We start from the raw sequence: 18698 nt of genomic DNA, 5'->3' as shown, positions 1-18698 counted from the left end.
GCATTTTGGTACTTGTGCCAGTCAAGAACTGTCATAAAATCTCAAATTCAAAGGACAATTAGGATCCACTCCATATACTGCTCCAGTGGGGTGCAAATTAGAAAAATCTTCTCCATCCCACAGGTCCTTTCACGGCAGAAACAATGTGACATTATGAGATATATCCCCAATGTGACTGAACGGGCCCAGAGATGCAGAGATCCGTAATACCTTCTTCAATATTAGAAAGCTTCTTGGCCCAGCCGCTCTACTATACCTTCAGCAAAGGAGCACAGAGGTCATACCACATTGAGGCTGATAGGATGAGCAGATGCTCTGCTGGGCAGGCAAGTCGTTCCAACATGCAGATTCATGTACACGGAGTGAGTGTAATGGGGATTTAATGGTTTGACTACATATCAGTAAAAATGCTAATTAGCAAGCCAGACTGAAAAGCATTTTTCATTAAAAAAAAACCCTAACAAACAAATGTTGCCTGAAGCTCATTCGGAGAATGAGATTTCACATTACAAGAAGAGATCTACATGTTCCCTGCGAAAAAGAAACCAAACAACCTAGTAACTGCCACTTAGAAAAGCCAAAAGCTGATAAACCAAGGAAGCACTATTGCTTTCTCTAAAACGGCCGGAATAATTGGCCACTAATTGCTGAGGGAAAAGGATCTGGGCGGGCAGGACTTGGCATCTGTGCTTTGTTTTTATAAACAATCTGGGTTATTTTTTTACTTGAGCAGCTTCCCAAGACAGTTTATTGCCTTTGCTGCAAAACCAAGACCATTCAGATGTGTTGGTTTGGTACTGATTGTGTTATAACTTTCAGCATATAAGCATCAGCGAGTTACACCCAGAAGGGTTTTGTGAGTTGGCAGTGCTGGGTAAATTCTCACTGATGAAGGAGGCTCTGTAGCACAGGAGCCAACTCCTTGGGCCAATGTTACCGCCGCCCAATAAAATATTTGAGGGGGCCACACTCCTAAGTTGATGGGCATATGTTGCCTGGACAAAATAAAGTTGGTGGTCTTTCAAGTTTTACACTTTTTGTTATTACATAAATAAAAAAACCAGGATCCATAAAAAGCCAGGATGAATAATGGACCAATAGCCAGCTATTACAAGACTCCCTTCCCTCTCTCTCAGAATTGCAGAGTCTCGGGCCCCCTCCCAACTGGTGTCTTTTGCGAAGGTATTCTGCAGCATGTCATAGACATAATAGTTCATTAGTGCTGGATTTGTACTGGGCCGTCCAGTTGTTTAGTGATGCTTGTTAGTGTGTGATGGCTGTCTGGAGAGGCATTCCTGATCTGCAGCACAGTAAAAAAGTGGGATGACAACAACAGCAACTACCCTGGAAGATATTTGGCATGGAAAGTTACAGAATTATATTAGGAAGTTATGGGATATGCATGGATTGGGAACAAGCTGCATGCTCACCCCAACACCTATTCAGGTTCAAATAATCATGAATACACCATAAAATGGATGCTTAGAGTAGCTCTCCAAACTCCTTCCTTCTTATCATAGCAAGAAGGCATTCTGTGCCAACTCATCCCCCAAAAACACTTTATTGGATGGGCCTCTTTTACCTGCACATAGAAAACCAGGTCCCAAGGTTATCTCTACAGCTTCCCAGCAAGAATCAAAACACCACAGAGAGAGCTCTTTTTGCTAACTTCCCTTAGGCCTTGTTAGAAAGAATATGGCTACATTTTTCCTTGCTTCAGGCTAGTTGAGCACAGGCCAACCAATTTCCTCTAGGGTCTGTTGCAGAAGACTGTGCTATAACCCTTCTCTCTGACTTCCAATTTTCTGCCTGCAGGGAATTTTTGAAATCTCAAACCCCGGAGAGCCTCAGACAGTTGAGGCCCTTCCAGATATGTCATTTATTTAACTATAGCTGCTGTTTGTTCTACTAAGAACATAAGAAGGGCCTTGTGGAATCAGGGCAATGGCACATCTAGCCCAGAGTTCTGTTCTCACAGTGTCCAACCAGATGCCTATGACAAATCCCAAGCAGAACTTGATCAGCAGCTGGCATGGAGAGGTATGGTGCCTCTGACAGTTTGCAGCCATCACAGCCTCCTGCTGGGGTGAGTTCCACAGCTGAACTATGCATTGTGTGAACAAGTACTTCCTTTCACCTGCCATGGATCTTCCAACATTCAGCTTCATTTGTTGTTTAGTCATTTGGTTGTGTCCAACTCTTCGTGTTGTTGTTGTTGTTGTTCTTTAGTCGTTTCCGACTCTTCATGACCCCATGGACCAGAGCACGCCAGGCACTTCTGTCTTCCACTGCCTCCCACAGTTTGGTCAAACTCACGCTGGTAGATACGAGAACACTATCCAACCATCTCATCCTCTGTTGTCCCCTTCTCCTTGTGCCCTCCATCTTTCCCAGCATCAGGGTCTTCTCCAGGGAGTCTTCTCTTCTCATGAGGTGGCCAAAGTACTGGAGCCTCAGCTTCACAATCTGTCCTTCCAGTGAGCACTCAGGCTGGTTTCCTTAAGAGTGGATAGGTTTGATCTTCTTGCAGTCCATGGGACTCTCAAGAGTCTCCTCCAGCACCATAATTCAAAAGCATCAATTCTTTGGCCATCAGCCTTCTTTATGGTCCAGCTCTCACTTCCATACATCACTACTGGGAAAACCATAGCTTTTACTATACGGACCTTTGTTGGCAAGGTGATGTCTCTACTTTTTAAGATGCTGTCTCAGCTTCATTGGATCTCAACAACAACAACAACAATAATAAAAAAATTATTTATATCCTGCGCTCCCCGCCCAGAGCTGGGCTCAGGGCGGCTAACACCAATAAAATCACAGTAAAAACATAATAGGGGGAAAAGAGAAAAAAAACAAAAGAAAAAAACCCCAAATACAGGTTAAAATGCAATTTAAAATGCAACCTCATTTTAAAATAGCTAATAAATCAAGACCATAAGGAAAGGGAAACATAAGGGCCAGACTGAGTCCAAACCAAAGGCCAAGCGGAACAGCTATGTCTTACAGGCCCTGCAGAAAGATGTCAAATCCCTCAGGGCCCTGGTCTCTTGTGACAGAGCGTTCCACCAAATCGGGGCCAGTGCTGAAAAGGCCCTGGCCCTAGTTGCGACCAATCTAACCACCTTGCGACCTGGGACCTCCAAAATGTTGTCATTTGTGGACCTTAAGGTCTTCTGCAGGGCATACCAGGAGAGGCGGTCCTGTAGGTACGTGGGCCCTAGGCCGCATAGGGCTTTAAAGGTCAAAACCAGCACCTTAAAGCTGACCCTGTACTCCACTGGGAGCTAGTGCAGTTGGTAAAGCACTGGGTAAATGTGATCCCATTCTCCTTAAGTTCTAGTATTAAGAGAGAGGGAGGAAACCTTTTCCAATTTTTTTTTTTTTGAGTGAAATTGTAGTGGATCATTGCTGGTTGTTTGTTTGTTTGTTTGTTTGTTTGTTTGTTTGTTTGTTTTAGGCTCATTGTGCTTTTTTCTGTCTAAACTGATGATGGAATGCATTCAGAGTGAGAAAGGTTATGCTGGCATTATGAGCAGGCAGGTTACTGATACTCCACCCCTTTTTGGTATATGACCCCTGGTATTCTGACCCTGCAGAGGATTTGATGGCAGGAACTCCCTGAGTTTACTATTTCAGTCTGAGCTATCCACTGTTTCCGGCACAGATCTCTTGTGAAAAAAAGAAAAAAGTCACTCAATTCTCCCCAGCTACAAAAAAGTGGGAAATTGCATACAACAACTTCCACACAATGAAAATGTTGTGGAAGTATTCTGGATCTTTCACCAATGTCAGATTTTATTGCAATAGAAGAAAAAAGTGGTTTGATGACTGCAATATTCTGGGATAGCAATCGAATGATGATCACATGTGGAAGCATGTAGAAAAATGGTATGGTACATTTGGAAGGGCTTTCAATGTAGATGATACTGGGCTAAATAGACTAATAGCCTGGCTCTGTATCAGACAGCTTCCTATTTTCTTAGTCCTACAAGCCCCTGCATGATACAGGCAACCCCAATGCTGAAGTATCTACAAGAAATGGCTGTTAAGCCTTTGCCTGGAAACCTTAGGTAAGAGAGATCCCACCACCTATCTAGATAATCTCTCTCACTCTCACTCTCTCTCTCTCTCTCTCACACACTGAAATATACTTGGAGTCAAGAGTGGACTTCATGCTCTTTATTCAGCTCATAGTGGTGAGGAGGAATGAAAGTTCCCCCAAAGTATCTGCTTTATATACATTATTTACACAATGGGCTGCACGTGATTGGCTAATTCCGGGATTCTCCTGTAGGCCAATCAGGTTGTGGATTCACTTCCATCTGGAGCTGGATTGGGTGGCTCCTGTGGACCAATCATACTGCTGCATTGTTCTAGGACCAATCAGACTGCTGCATTCTGAATCCTATTGTTCTAGGACCAATCAGAATGCTGCATTTTGGATCCTATTCAACTCAGTACATAACACACACACACACACCCACACACACACCTCCCTAAGTATTGTACTTAAACCTCATGCCAGCTGAAGGGTACAAGCAAAAGATCTCTCATCTTCCAGTTCTCAACCAGAGCATGAGATGCTGGCCAACAAGATGTCCCTCAAGCATGAGATTCAGCAGGCAAAACACTAGGGCACTAGCAGCTGATTGACTGCAACAGTTATCTCTTAAAACAATACTAGATGCTGGGATCTAAGAACTGAACTATTTTTGCTGCCCAGTATTTAATGGGAAGGGTTTCCTGTTTAATGAAGTAGAGGGGGAACACTCCTTGAGCTTGTAGGTATCGAATCAATGCCCTTTAATGATGTCATGAAAGGAACGCATGATGTCACCTTGATCAAAGACATTTTATCCACCTAGCCCACTGTTGCATCTGCCGTTAGTGACTCTTCAGAATTTCAGGTCACTGTGTCTTTCCTTCTTTAATAGCCCACATGCATAATTTCTGTATTTCAGTTTTAATGTTTTGCTTAATGTTCTACTGGATTTTTATTGCATTCTGATATTACATACTGACTTTTTGCTTGTGCTTTTTATGATTGCAATTTGTGCGAAGTACTTAGAGATTGTTACATTAAGTGCTATGTAAGTTATTAAAATGGACAAATGAATGGGTTCCATCATCGAACGGCTCTTGTCATCATAACATTTCTCCTGCTGTATCACCAAAACGTACACTCCCGTAATAGTCCAGCCAATTGGATTTCATCCTCTTATCCGAAGCAGCAGAAAACATCTACTTCCTGTCTTATTTCTTGATTATGTTGAGCAGCTCTTCTGAAGTCATGTTGGACATATCTGCGCATAGGCTCTCTCGCCATGCTGTAAAGGGACCCTACTTTTTTGCAGAATACCTCTTGGAGAGCTCATGGAGAAGCAAAATGTGCAAGGTTCTGTTCAAAACAGCCAACCAAAACATGGAGAGAGACAAAGTGCATAAATGTGTGTGTGGAGGGATTCATAAGACCAATTCCTAACACCCTCACCAGTTTTGAGCCAAATCATGTCCCCTACTCAAGCCTTATAAAAGCAAAATCTGGCTCTACTCTCACTCAACCATTAGGTTCAGTGGAGACGCAACGAACACAATCTTGCTCCTTGCATCGATTGCAAATGATTTCAGACAGAAGGCGATTAACCTCCACTTTGATGAGCTAAGCACATTTGTGCACAAGTTGGCAAAAAGAAAAAAGAAGCTTAGAGCAGATTCAGCGCTGGGGTGGGCAGAGCCTAGTGCCCTGGAGGAGATGCAAACGGCCCCCTGCCAACTCACCATTTTGATGGTTTGACAAGTGGCAAGAGGACAATAATCTCCCACCTCAGGTGATCTTCACCGATCAACTCTGGAAGGGCTGCTCTATGCCTCTGTGTATTGGAGTGCGGGGTAGTCACATCCACCATTGGTTCATGGCTCCTGGCCACACTTTCTTGAAGAACATCTGGAGAAGTAGGCAGGGAAGGATAATCCTGTGAGGAAGTGGGATCCTCTGAAGATATTTGCTTTAGCCTTCCAAAAACTCTCTAAGGTTGTGCATGCACACCTAGTAGAATTGACTCACCCAGTGATAATGTGGCATCTTCAGACTAGGCTGGGAATGTCCTCTGTTTGAAATCCTGATGAATCACTGCCCAGTGAGCGTTGAACAATACTGAGCTTTCTGGACCAATCATTCTGCCTCTGCAGAAGGCAGTTTCCTTTGTTTATCATCCTAATGTTTCTCAGATCTTACACTCCAAACATGAAAACACTCCCATTACACCATGGATGAAAGTTCAGTAGCAACACTTGCTCTGTATAAGGCATCTCATTCTATATATCCTCAGGGAAATATTCTGGTGTGTCCATTCAATACGGGATTCACTACTTTGCCTTGTTAAAGGCAAGATTCCTTCAGATGCCATCATACTGCACTATTAACACAAATAGGATAATTAAAAGTGAACTAGTGTGGTGTAGTTATGGTGCTTTGAGTTATGGTGCTGGAGGAGACTCTTGAGAGTCCCATGGATTGCAAGAAGATCAAACCTATCCAATCTGGAGGAAATCAGCCCTGAGTGCTCACTGGAAGGACAGATCATGAAGATGAGGCTCCAATACTTTGGCCACCTCATGAGAAGAGAAGACTCCCTGGAAAAGACCCTGATGTTGGGAAAGATTGAGGGCACAAGGAGAAGGGGACGGCAGAGGGCGAGATGGTTGGACAGTGTTCTCGAAGCTACCAGCATGAGTCTGGCCAAACTGCGGGAGGCAGTGGAAGACAGGAGTGCCTGGTGTGCTCTGGTCCATGGGGTCACGAAGAGTCAGACACGACTGAACGACTAAACAGCAACAACAACAGTGTGGTTTAGGGAGTTACTTTTTGATCTCATTAATTCTGTTAGGCCATAGGCCAACCTCAGCACTGGCTGATTATTTTATTATTATTATTTTGAAGAAAAATCAGGAAACAAAGAACAATAATATCCTCTCCTCTTAAGCAGAGGAAGCAAAATCTCTTCCGTTCTCACCTTTGATATGAGAGATGGCCTTTGCAAATGGAAGGAAGTCTCTTGGTTGGGCGTGCTTATCGTTTGAGTGAAGGTCAACAGTTCCGTCTATAGCTCAAAGAATGCCCACGTACGCTGAGATCTAATTTCGTTTTATTGCTATTGCGAGAGCAGTACTGATAAATAGTGTCATATTTTCTTCTCTTCAGCAGAAAGGACCGTGCGAGGACTCTGAGGCTCTTGATACACTTCCTTCATTACCCCTCGATTCTGGGGATGAGAGTCAAGTGGGGGTTGACACACCCAGTGATAAAGTGGGAGACCCTTCGTCTCCCCATCAATCCATTAGAGGATTTTGTTCAGAAGGTTTCACCGGTACTTATCCTTTTACACAAATATTTGGGAGGGCGAGGGCAAGCGAGACAAACAATAAAATGTAAACAAGTTAATAAAAACTTTAAAAATAAAATAAAATCCTGAGTCCTATTGGGCTCGTACTGGCTGGGCAGAAAATGGCAGGGAGCACATTTCTGCATTATCCATCAGCTCAGACTTTCTCTCCTAAAGATCCCAATGGGAACAAAAAGAATTATGCCAATTCCAGGATTGGCATACACCCACCATCTCATTGGTTTGAAATGGAAGCGCTCTGGATCCAGAAAATCCAAAACATCCACTGATCCATTCCCAACATGCTCCCAGAAGATCTCATAAGAGCATAAGATGGGCCCTTCTGGATCAGGCGGATGGCCCATGTAAACCAGCATGCTGCTCTCTCAGTGACCAACCAGAGGTTCATAGGAAGGCCACAAGCAGAACCTGAGCACCAGAGCACTCTCCCTACTGTTTCTGGCAACTTCTGGCAAAGTAATGTTCAGACACATTACTGACTCTGCCCTCCATTTCTGTCGTAGACAGAAGCATTCTGTTGCCGAGCAATCAGGGACTAGGAGTCTCTGAGGACCTCTTTCCTGAAAGCAGAATCCACATATGAAGTCCAGAGGTCAGGGAATCCAGATGGTGAGCAGCAAGGTAGGACTAGGAACTACATACAGACATTGTTTCCAGCATTGGACTGCTGCTGAATGCTCTGTTTAGGATTCCCAGAGCCAGCTGGCTCTCATCAGTGTCTTCTCCTCTGTGAAGGCTGATCAGTTGCAGGTGGAGTCAATCCCTGTGAAGGCTGATCAATTGCAGGTGGAGTCAATCTACTGCTGTTCAGTAGGCAAAACTGGTCCATGACACTCTCTGCTATTGGAGAACCAACAATGAAGGGAAAGCTGGGAGGACATAAGAAGAGCCCTGTTAGATGAAAGCAAAGGCACATTTGGTCTGGCATCTTGTTCCCACAGGGACAAACCAGATGTCCCAAGGGGGAGCCTACAAGCAGGACCCTAATGCAACAGCACTCCAACCCCCCACATGTTCCCCAGCATCTGGTATTAAGAGGCAGACCACCTCTGAGACGGGAGGTAATATATAGCCATCATTACTAAGAGCCATGAAACAACCTTCAAGATGTTTCACAGGAAGCAATTCAGAAATGAAATGAAATAACTAACTAAGGGGTCCCTTTGGGATGGGTGAATCTGTCCATTTAGTTTTCTCTCTTTCTCCATTTCCCGGTCTCCGTTTCAATTCTCTACATTTCCGCATCAGTTTGTAAATTTTGCTAAAGGCCTCATGAATATTCACCAGCATTTTTGTGCCTTTCTCCCAACAAACACAAGTTTATTAGGAGATTTTGCCTAATGTTCACATTTGCAAAGTAATTTTCTCCTGACATAATGCATTTTTTTGCATGCTATTTTCATTCATATATACATTCTGCTGTGCTCTTTACCTCAGCATATTCATTTTTGTCCACGTTAGCTGACCGGACAAATGCGTCACAAAATTCAGAGGAATTTGGATTTCAGGGGATGGGTGTATTACAGTTCCCATATTGTTTTGGAAGGCATGGATCTAGTAGGTTCTCCATTAAATGTGAGCTGAATATAATTTCTCCCCCAGTCCCTACACCTGAGGCAGCAAATCCCACCAATGCCCCTCCCTATCTTGGGTAATAAGAAATTGCTTCCAAATATCTCAAGGGCTGTCACATGGAAGAGGGAACATGCTTGTTTTCTCTTGCTCCGGAGGGCAAGACTCGAACCCGTGGCTTCAAGTTACAAGAAAGGAGATTCCGACTAAACATCAGGAAGAACTTTCTGTTCTTCCTGTTCGGCAGTGGAACAGACCCCCACAAGATGTGGTGGGCTCTCCTTAATTGGAGGTTTTTAAGCAGAGGTTGGATCTGCCATGGGTGTTTTAGCTGAGATTCTTGCATTGCAGCAGGTTGGACTAGATGACCCTCGGGGTCCCTTCAAACTCTATGATTCTATGTGTGACAGCTGAAGCAGCTGCATCCTTTCACCTAATGGTTGAGCCTGCACAAAAAAATCTGTGGGCTAAGCCATGGCCTGCCCCAACAGCCTTTCACATTCTCCCCAATGGTGTGTGTTCATCTTATAACCACAGTTTTTCTGCTTGGCTTTTTACGTAGAGGAGTGCTAAATCATATCTATGTATCCCCACTGCAGAAACAGTTTTACCACTTCATCTGCTGTTTGTGCGAAGTTACTATCCTTTTGTCTTGCTCACATATAATGCGTTCCACAGCGGCGGACAGCAATATTTCTTGGTGGGTCTAGGAAGGCTAAGAAATTCTCAGATTTATATATGATCCTGTTTCCAGCGAGCCGGTTTTCTACCCGCTAATGCTACAGGGTTATAAAAAATAGATGAGGGAATTATTATCCTTTTATTATGGGAAGGGGCTCTTCAGCTCTCGACTATCAGAGACTCTCTATATTTATGTTCAGGATGCTTCTCCCGATCAGAACAGGCTAAATTATACATGAATTCATGCATATACATATTTCAGCTCAACTCCTTCGTTAGGAATCTCTTGGCTCGTTTGAGACGCTCTGGTTTCAAGGGTTGAAAGCCCTTCCTTCACCCAGCAGGCTGCAACGGTCTCATTGAGATGCCATTTTTACTCTCTTGCACATAGTAATCCAGTTAAGCAGGGGAGTGTTTTAAGTCTTTACTTTTGTTATGCCTTCTGGAAATTAAGGCGAAGGAGAGAAATCATTATAATGCATGAACAAGCCACTCTTTCTCTCTCACACACACCTGAAGGGGGAGCAAGGAAACGTCTCATTATACCAATGATTCGAAAAGTATGGAGTCAGTTTCTATAATGCTTTGCGAGCCACTTCAGTTTTTCTTTTTTTTGAAAATAATAATAATTTGCAGGCATACATAGCATTGGGATGCAGAATGACTAGGGCGCTGAAATTCATTTTGAACTACTCTCTGAAATCCCTTTGTGCCATTCTGTGCTACCACTATCTCAACAGCATTCAAAAAATGTCACAGCAGTCATGCCTTGTAGGTCACTCCTGCACCCATTTTACAGATAGGAGAACTGAGGCTAACAGATAGTGACTTGCTTAGGATCATGCAAAGAGGCCAAAACAGTATTCAGAGCCGTTTTAAGCATATCCTGCGCCGTGGTGCAAAGATCCCTCGGGCACACCCCCCCCCCCCGTTTCCCAGAGTTGTCCACCTTTTTTTAAGGGAAGATTGTGCTGCCGACGGGGCTGGAGTAGGCGGTCAGTGGCTGGAGGGCGGCTCCTCCAGCGAGGAAGAGGCAGAGGCTGGATGCAGTGCCTCCAGGCTCAGCTGGCTGCTTTGTGCCACAGTGGCCACAGCAGATGGAGGCTCCAGGCGCGGCGCTGCTTCAGCGCATCATGGCGGAGGCGGGTGAGGGTGGCGAGCTGATGTTGGAAGGCACCGCGTCCAGCCTCCGCCTCTTCCCTGGTGCCCTCCAGAACTTGGCGCCCTAATGCCCCGTGCGACTAGTCTCTATGGGTAAGACGGCCCTGACAGCCTTCATGAGAGGTGACCACAGGAAGACACAATGTTCTCCTTCCTTTCAGACCGTGGTTTCCTTGAAGAACCCCAGGCAGCATAAGAGGTTTCCTCCAGGTGAGCAGTACGGAGCTCCTGGCACAGAGGACCCTGCTTGTCAGGGGGCCCAATTTGGCTTGCAATGTCTTTTCCCCCAAGCAACCCCCACCTGTTCTGCACGTGGTATGATATATGAATCTAGGTGGTCTTCCATCCACATACTGGCCTTCTGGCTGGACTAGTGTCAGTGCCAGCAACTCCCTATAAGCTGGTGAAAGGTGTGCAGGAGACATAGACCATTGGTGCATCTGGAGCAGTATTGCCTACACATTTTGGCCCATTTGCATGCAAAGTAGATGTTCTGTCACCGAGATGCGGTCCTTCCACATAGAAGCTTGGGGTGGGAGGAGAGTGGGAGAGTTGGAGAAGGGGAGAGGGCTTCTTCTGAGAGGGAAGGGTCACGAGGCAGCCCATTTCAGAAGCAACATATTTACTGCTTGTGGAACAAGAAGCAGCCAAATAGGTAGGTGGGCCTCTTAGTTGAGGTCTTCTCCAACTTCAGTGTTACACACACACTCAAGAATGCTCTGAACTTTTGTACCCTTTTTGATGTATCGGCTTTCTCCACAGGGGCAGCTGGAAGCCAAAATGTACATTACGTTAAATGTGTTTTGGCACTTGACATTAACTGTAGCTTTAAACTGCTAATGCTGTGGTCTCCACCAGTCCAGACTAGGACCTCACGGATGGTGGAGCAGGTTAACTTCTCCTTCTCTTGCCATGATCCCAACAAAAACCATCCTCCTCCCCATGGCTGCATTTGCATGTTCATTTTTTTTAAAAAAATAATATTTATTAGTTTTCCAACAATTTAAACACTACAAACAACAAAAAGAAAAAAAGAAAAAAAAGAACAATACAATACAATACAAAAACACTACCTAACACAAACACATTAAACTAACGAAACAAAACAAAAACAATTTAAAACACATCAAACAATTTCAATATCTTATCTTTCATTCACTTATTTCAACGACCTCACACCTCCCTTTTTGTATTCCACTTCTGTTAATTGTTTCAGCAATTCCTTTCCACCTTCCTCTGTTTTCTATCCTATAATTATCTTAACACATTCTAACCTTATTTTTTTTTCCTTTAACACTCTATTAATCTATTTATACTTAATTCCTTATAACATTTCTACTAAAGCCATATAACTTCATTCCAACATTTTTCTAACATTCATTAATTTTACAGTATTTCCATAAATAATCTTTAAACTTTTTCCAGTCTTCTTCCACCGACTCTTCTCCTGCATTTGCGTGTTCAGACCCAGAGACCTCCCCCCTAAATAAATTTACCCTTGACTCAAATTTTGGTTTGGTTTTTGGCAGAATTTAGTCCACAACTTTATTGATTACAGAAAGTGACTGGTTGCATAGGCTCTGGTTTGACTAGCTCCCTGCACCCTTGCAGGTAGTGCTGACCCAGGGCACCAGCATAGGTCAGCCAAGGGTGAACACCTGGATAGGCAGAAAGCCAGGAACAGACTATGTCTGCCACCCAAATGTCCCCCTGGACTCAGGCACGGGCATAACCCCCACTCAGGGGTTGACCAAACCATTTGAGTCCCTGGATTCCTTTAATGGAATACCCTTCACATAGGGATGGCGAGAGCGTTCTCCCATCCCTATCACCTGAACCAGAGCCTATCCACAACCTTACAAGTTGTGATGATTTGCTATGCGGCAGGCAAAACCCAAATGGCAACAGCCAATCAGCCAAGTGGGGGGAAATTCCTGCTGTGCCCCTGTCCCAATGACAGATGACACATGACTTCATAGCAAGGTCAAGTGCAAAAGCCCTAAAAGTAGGGAGAGGTGGGCAGGTGTTCTGAATGCACACGCTGAAAGAGGAAGCTCTGGGTCACATGCATGGGTATATATAGGTCCCTTGATCCGTTTGGACTGTGCCCCATTGGCCAGATTGAACCCAACATCGAGGGACCTACCAATTGGGTGTTGTGGCTGACCAATCTTACCCATCCACAACACAGAAGGTCGGTCTCCAGGTCTCACTGCAACACATGCCCTTTTTTAGGGAGGATGTGATTTGCCTCTGGAGAGGAGTTGTGTGTGTGTGATTTTGGTGAGTGGGGGGAGGGCAGTTAACCCTCCTCTTACCACACACTCCCAATTCAGATTATGGGGCCCACAGCAATCGCTTTTTTGAACCACCCTCAAGTCAGATGATGTGTAATTTGGTCCTAACCAAATTTTCTGTGATGATGAAAGCACACCAGCCCATTAAGGAATGGGCACATTCAGGAGGGATTTGAATGCATGTGAAATGCAGTGTTTAGATTGCCAGATTAGGACTTGGGGGACCAGGGTTCAAATCACTACTTGGCCATTAAGCTCAAAGGGCGGCCTTGGGCCAGTCATTGCCTCTCAGCCTAACCAACCTCACAGGGCTGTTGTGGACCCTGAGCTCCTGTAAGAAAAGGGTGGAATATATATGCAATAAATAAACCAAGCAATAAATACCGTAAATGAAATCCCGTGCTACATACAGGTGGGAAGATTGCATTTTTGCTCCTTCAATTCTTGGAAGGTGTTAAAAAGATCGCAGCAAATGTCCTTATAATACACTGCCTGCCTCCCGCTCGTTTAACCTGGGATATATCCAAGAGCTGGCCTTTGACACAGCTGCACTCGCTGGGCGCACCCGTAACCCAAATTGGAATTTGAAATTGCAGCTCTGAAAAAAAACCCCCAACAACTTGTTTTCTTGGGATTCTTATTTACGATGCGGCTGTACGTTCTGCTCCTCCTCCTCCTTTCCTTGCTAGTTCTAACTCTTATTCCATGGAATCATTTCATTTAAATGGTGATCGCAATATTAATCTTTCAGCAGAATCAAACGGTGCAAACCTGAAGTGTTTGGCCAGTCCCGCAGGGACTCTTTTAGCTCTCTAGAATTCTAAACTTGCTCCAGGTTGAATTTTAATGAGCCAGATATATTACTGCAATGTTCCTTAATTGCTTCAAGTTCTTTCCTTGTGACACGAGATCAAACACCAAGCCACATCTTTCGGGGGGGGGGATACCTGCTCAATATCTTTTCTGAGAAAAGAAACTATTGTCTACCCTGGGATGGTGTGTGTGTGTGTGTGTGTGTGTAATGAAATCAGTTAATTTTCTTATTTTTCCTCCCACTGCCCACCACTGGAGAGAACTGCTTTCCATTTTGAAGGGATGATGGGATGACGGTAAGATTAAACGTTGCTATTTGGTAGATTTTGATCGTGTGTCTAGGTACCGCCAGCAGCAGCTAGGCTGTTAATTAAAACATTCTAATTGATTATTACCTGGCTTTTAACCAATTCGTTAATTTACTTACGAGTGGCGAAACATCAAAGTAGATGCCTTTTTTGAGGCTCTTGAAGAAAGGAGATAGTTTCTCCCAAGTTATATTTCAGTTTAACAAATAACACCATGCAGAGAGGGATGTCTCTATGCCCTTCTCCAATTCCCTAGGAGAGTGTTGGGAGGGTTTCTACACACAGGATGATGCACTCCATTGTAGAGATGGGGGAGACATTCAATTCAGTTCACATTTAAAGGGCAAGCCTACCTACTTCCCAAAGAATTAGTTCCAAAAGAAGATGTGAACTGAAGCGTAGCCATTCTTTCAAAAAAAATGCACTTCCTCAAATTTTGCAATGTACTGTCAAGTAATGTGCACAAGAATACATATATACATTCAGTGTTTTCCCCCCTGAAAAGATGCTTAGGGGTACTCTTATTTTCCTACTCATATTGAAATACTGCCCCGCAATGAGGCCAAACTTAGATTCACAAAATGTTTAGGGGTATGCGTCCCCCCAGAAAAAATGTGCTGTGTACATTACATACAAATGCATTAAAGGTTAAGGTAAAGGGACCCCTGACCATTAGGTCCAGTCATGGACGACTCTGGGGTTGCGGTGCTCATCTCGCTTTACTGGCTGAGGGAGCCGGCGTACAGCTTTCGGGTCATGTGGCCAGCATGACTAAGCCGCTTCTGGTGAACCAGAGCAGCGCACAGAAATGCCGTTTACCTTCCCGCCGGAGCGGTACCTATTTATCTACTTGCACTTTATGTGCTTTTGAACTGCTGGGTTTGCAGGAGCAGGGACCAAACAACGGGAGCTCACCCCGTTGCGGGGATTCGAACCGCTGACCTTCTGATCAGCAAGTCCTAGGCTCTGTGGTTTAGACCACAGTGCCACCCGCATCCCTACACAAATGCATTATATTAGGGCAAATTGCTTTGCAAAGGAAAAAAAAAAGTTATATTGGGCAGAGTTGCATGCAAAAATGTGTACATGTGTACACAATAAGGCGGTGGTGGTTTTCTGCTGCATTTTACTCAGAAAACACCCATTGAAATGATTAGGCCTAATTATTGTTCATTAATTTCTATAGGTCTGAGCTGAGTTAAGCTTAGTATATGTTCACACTCACTTAGGATATGTGCACTCACTGTGTTTCCACTGCTGTGATTTTGATCTGTGTAAATCCAGGGGGTTTGAAGAAAAAAAACACAGTTGAATAGTTCTTTCCTCAAAATGGCTTTATGGTGGTTAGCATACGCAAGCCAATACAAATCATTTTTAGCCAAGGCATGAACTAAGCCATTCTACATAATCATTGTGGTGCCCCCTGAAGTGCCCCCAAGGCTCTGTGCCCAGAATCTACATCTGGCATCAGCCCTCGGGGGCAGGCAAGTGTGGCCCTCCAGGTTTCTCTGAGTGGACCTCAGGACTTTACCCAAGCCATATCTTCTCTCCTGCTTTTGCCTGGCTGGAATGTGTCCTGGAAGGCCGAAAGCACCTCTTACTTACCTGGATGGAGACATGTGGGTGTAGAAACCAGCTTACCACACCAAGGCAAAAATTTATATTCATTTATATTCCTTGCTCTGCCCATTTTTGCTTCCTGCCCTGCCCTCCATGGTCACGCTCCCGCTCTCCTGAAGGTTGTCCAGAAGAGAACGTGGCCCTTGAGCTGAGAATGGTAGAAAGGTTCTCCAATCCTGATTTCCACCAAGTCGGTTACACTCAAGAAGCCAATCCTACACATAGCATGCCTAGAAAATGTGGGCTGAACAGCGCTGTGGATAATATCTCTGCAGAAAGGGTTGCTGATCCTAAGTGTATTCTAGTCTGGTGACATTGTTAAGAAATAAGCTCTACACACACACAAACCACAGAGAAAGTCCTGGTCAACAATATACATACAGGCTTCACAGCTGAATGTGTGGTGGGGGAAAGCAGCTGGTTTCTTTGCCTATACAGGCCAAGATGGATTTAAAATGAAGAGATCTGAATTTATGTTAATAGGTGGGCATGCTGAAGCAAAGAGCTCTCCTGATGGAGGGTGGTCAATGGGAATACAACTTCTGAACTGATACCATGTTCTCTACTGGTTCAAGGTGCTGGTTATAACCTATAAAACCTTCCACAGCTTAGGCCAAACATAACTGTGTATGTAAGAACCCAGGAGCATACCTGAAGGAGCATCTCCATCCCCATCTTTCAGCCTGGACACTGAGATCCAGCACCAAGAGACCACTGGTGGTTCCCTCACTGCAAGAAGTGAAGCTACAGGGAACAAGGCAGGGGGCCTTCTTGGTAATGGCACCCACCCTGTGGAACGCCCTCCCTTCAGATATCAAGGAGATGAGTAATTATATAACCATCTTAAGGCAGCCCTGTATAGGGAAGCTTTTTAAGGTTTAAGGTTTGGTTATGTTTTTATATATATTGAAAGCTGCCCATTGTGGCTGGGCCACCCAGTCAGATGGACGGGGTACAAATTATCAACATCATCATCAAGCTGCTGTATGGGCAGTCTATCCGGATGATATTTATATTTCGAGCAGTAAGTGATCTGGACATGGTAATGCTTCCTGTTCCTTCCATTTACCTATCTCTTGTTAAGCTCTTTGATGGCTGAGAACAGCCTTTGATGTCCTAATCTGTTGGAAGGAAGCAATAGTACTGGGGTACCTTCTTTGATGTTGAACATTGTCTGGAGAAAGTAAGGCATTGGGACAGGATGGCTAATGAATAATCTGCATGTAGCCAGTAAGGTATGTCTGCACGTAGCCAATCAGGCAAGCCACATGGGCTATCTAGCTAGCTAGCTATAAATCAGATGGTTTGGGGCAGGGTTTTGGAGAAGCTCATGAGCGGACTGATCAGCCGCGGGGGCCGTGCAACCTGGGGGAGTCACTTCGCCACTTCTGGAGGGCTTCCAAGTGGCAGATTGAAGTGCATGCTTGGTATGTATATATTGCTTGCTGTTTTATAATATAATCTTTAATCTTCTCACTCCCTTGTGTTTTGTATTGCTTCTGAATCTCATTTTAAAAGAACCACCTTGGATTTGGCAAGGCAGCTGCCTGGCATTGAGCCAAGCCATTGGTCCATCTGTTCCAGTGGCGCTCCCACTGACTGGTCATGGCTCTCCATTTATTCAGAAGGGGTACCTCCAAGCCCTGCCTGGAGATGCCATGTATTGAACCCGGGAGCATCTACATGGAGAGCAGGCGCTCTACTGCTGAACTACAGTCCTCCCTCCGCAAATGTCAGACCACATCCTTTCATGTGCACCAATATGATCTCTAGGAGTTAATTTGAATGCTTTCAATACCTAAGACTATTTTTTTTTATTAGAAACACTTAAGGTGTCATGATGACCGTGTGATGTCCCAGTTGAATTTTCGTTAGGAATTTCTTTCAAGCATCCTCTCATGTAGTTGCTTTGGGGTAATAACAAGGACAGCCCTCAAAGAACAAATCAACCAGAACTGATAGCTTACCATGGCTCGTTCCATCCACTCATCTAGGCATCTGTTGCCACCTTCCATCACAAAGCTACTCACGTGTGAAAGCAGCTCTCGTGAAGAGGCAATCCACTTTTCAGTTAAAACACCTACTCACCAGTGAAAGCTGCTGCAATGGAAACATCAAAGTAAGCCTTCGTGCGCCCAGGTTTATGACCAGCGAGGGCAAAGGAAACAGCTGGGTTTTAATTGGGGGCACATTCAAGCACCCTCCTACGTCATTGGTTGGAACACTGAGAGTCCTCACAATACATACAACTCAAACAGAATAGTGACCCTGAGGGGAATATTATTTTTAGGGCTACCCTGGTAAGCGTTGGAATCAGGGCTGGCTGAAGATGTTTTGCTGCCTGAGGCAAAGGACAAGATGGCACCCTCCCATCCCATCCCATGTACAGAAGCCATATGGAGAAGCAGGTGAATCTTACTGCAACATGGGCAATGGGACATTATCCTCCACAATACCTGAGGGCAGCAGGTGGGGTTAGAGAGCACATCACAAGCCATGTGGTACCACGTGGCTGAGGGGATCCTACCTACCCGCATCCCCCAGAATGTGGCCTGAAGTGACTGCTTCACTCTGCCTAATGGTAGGGCCAGCTCTGGTTGGAATAACAGACCATTTAGTTCAGGGGTCAGCAAACTTTTTCAGCAGGGGGCCAGTCCACTGTCCCTCAGACCTTGTGGGAGGCTGGACTATATTTTGAAGGAAAAAAAAATGATGCAAGAGGACCATGAGCCCTGGTGGCTGCTTACCTGTGTCTTGCGAGTGGCAGGGGCTGCGGTGATGGCAGAGGGACAATGAGTGGCATGCGAAAGGGCTCCGGAGAGGGGCTGCTTAAAATGGCGGCT

The 18698-nt window shown here is 44.9% G+C and overlaps 1 long non-coding RNA gene across 1 annotated transcript in view; it reads left to right on the top strand.

Annotated features, from left to right (window-relative positions):
* The window catches only part of LOC307211992, a 964702-nt gene that overhangs the window by 250241 nt on the left and 695763 nt on the right, over positions 1–18698 (top strand). The window lies entirely within an intron of this gene.

The sequence above is a fragment of the Podarcis cretensis genome, assembly GCF_951804945.1.
Source record: "Podarcis cretensis genome assembly, chromosome: 3".
Classification (NCBI taxonomy): Eukaryota; Metazoa; Chordata; class Lepidosauria; order Squamata; family Lacertidae; genus Podarcis; species Podarcis cretensis.
The sequence above is the reverse complement of the archived record's forward strand: the minus strand, read 5'-3'. Positions and strand labels throughout refer to the sequence as shown.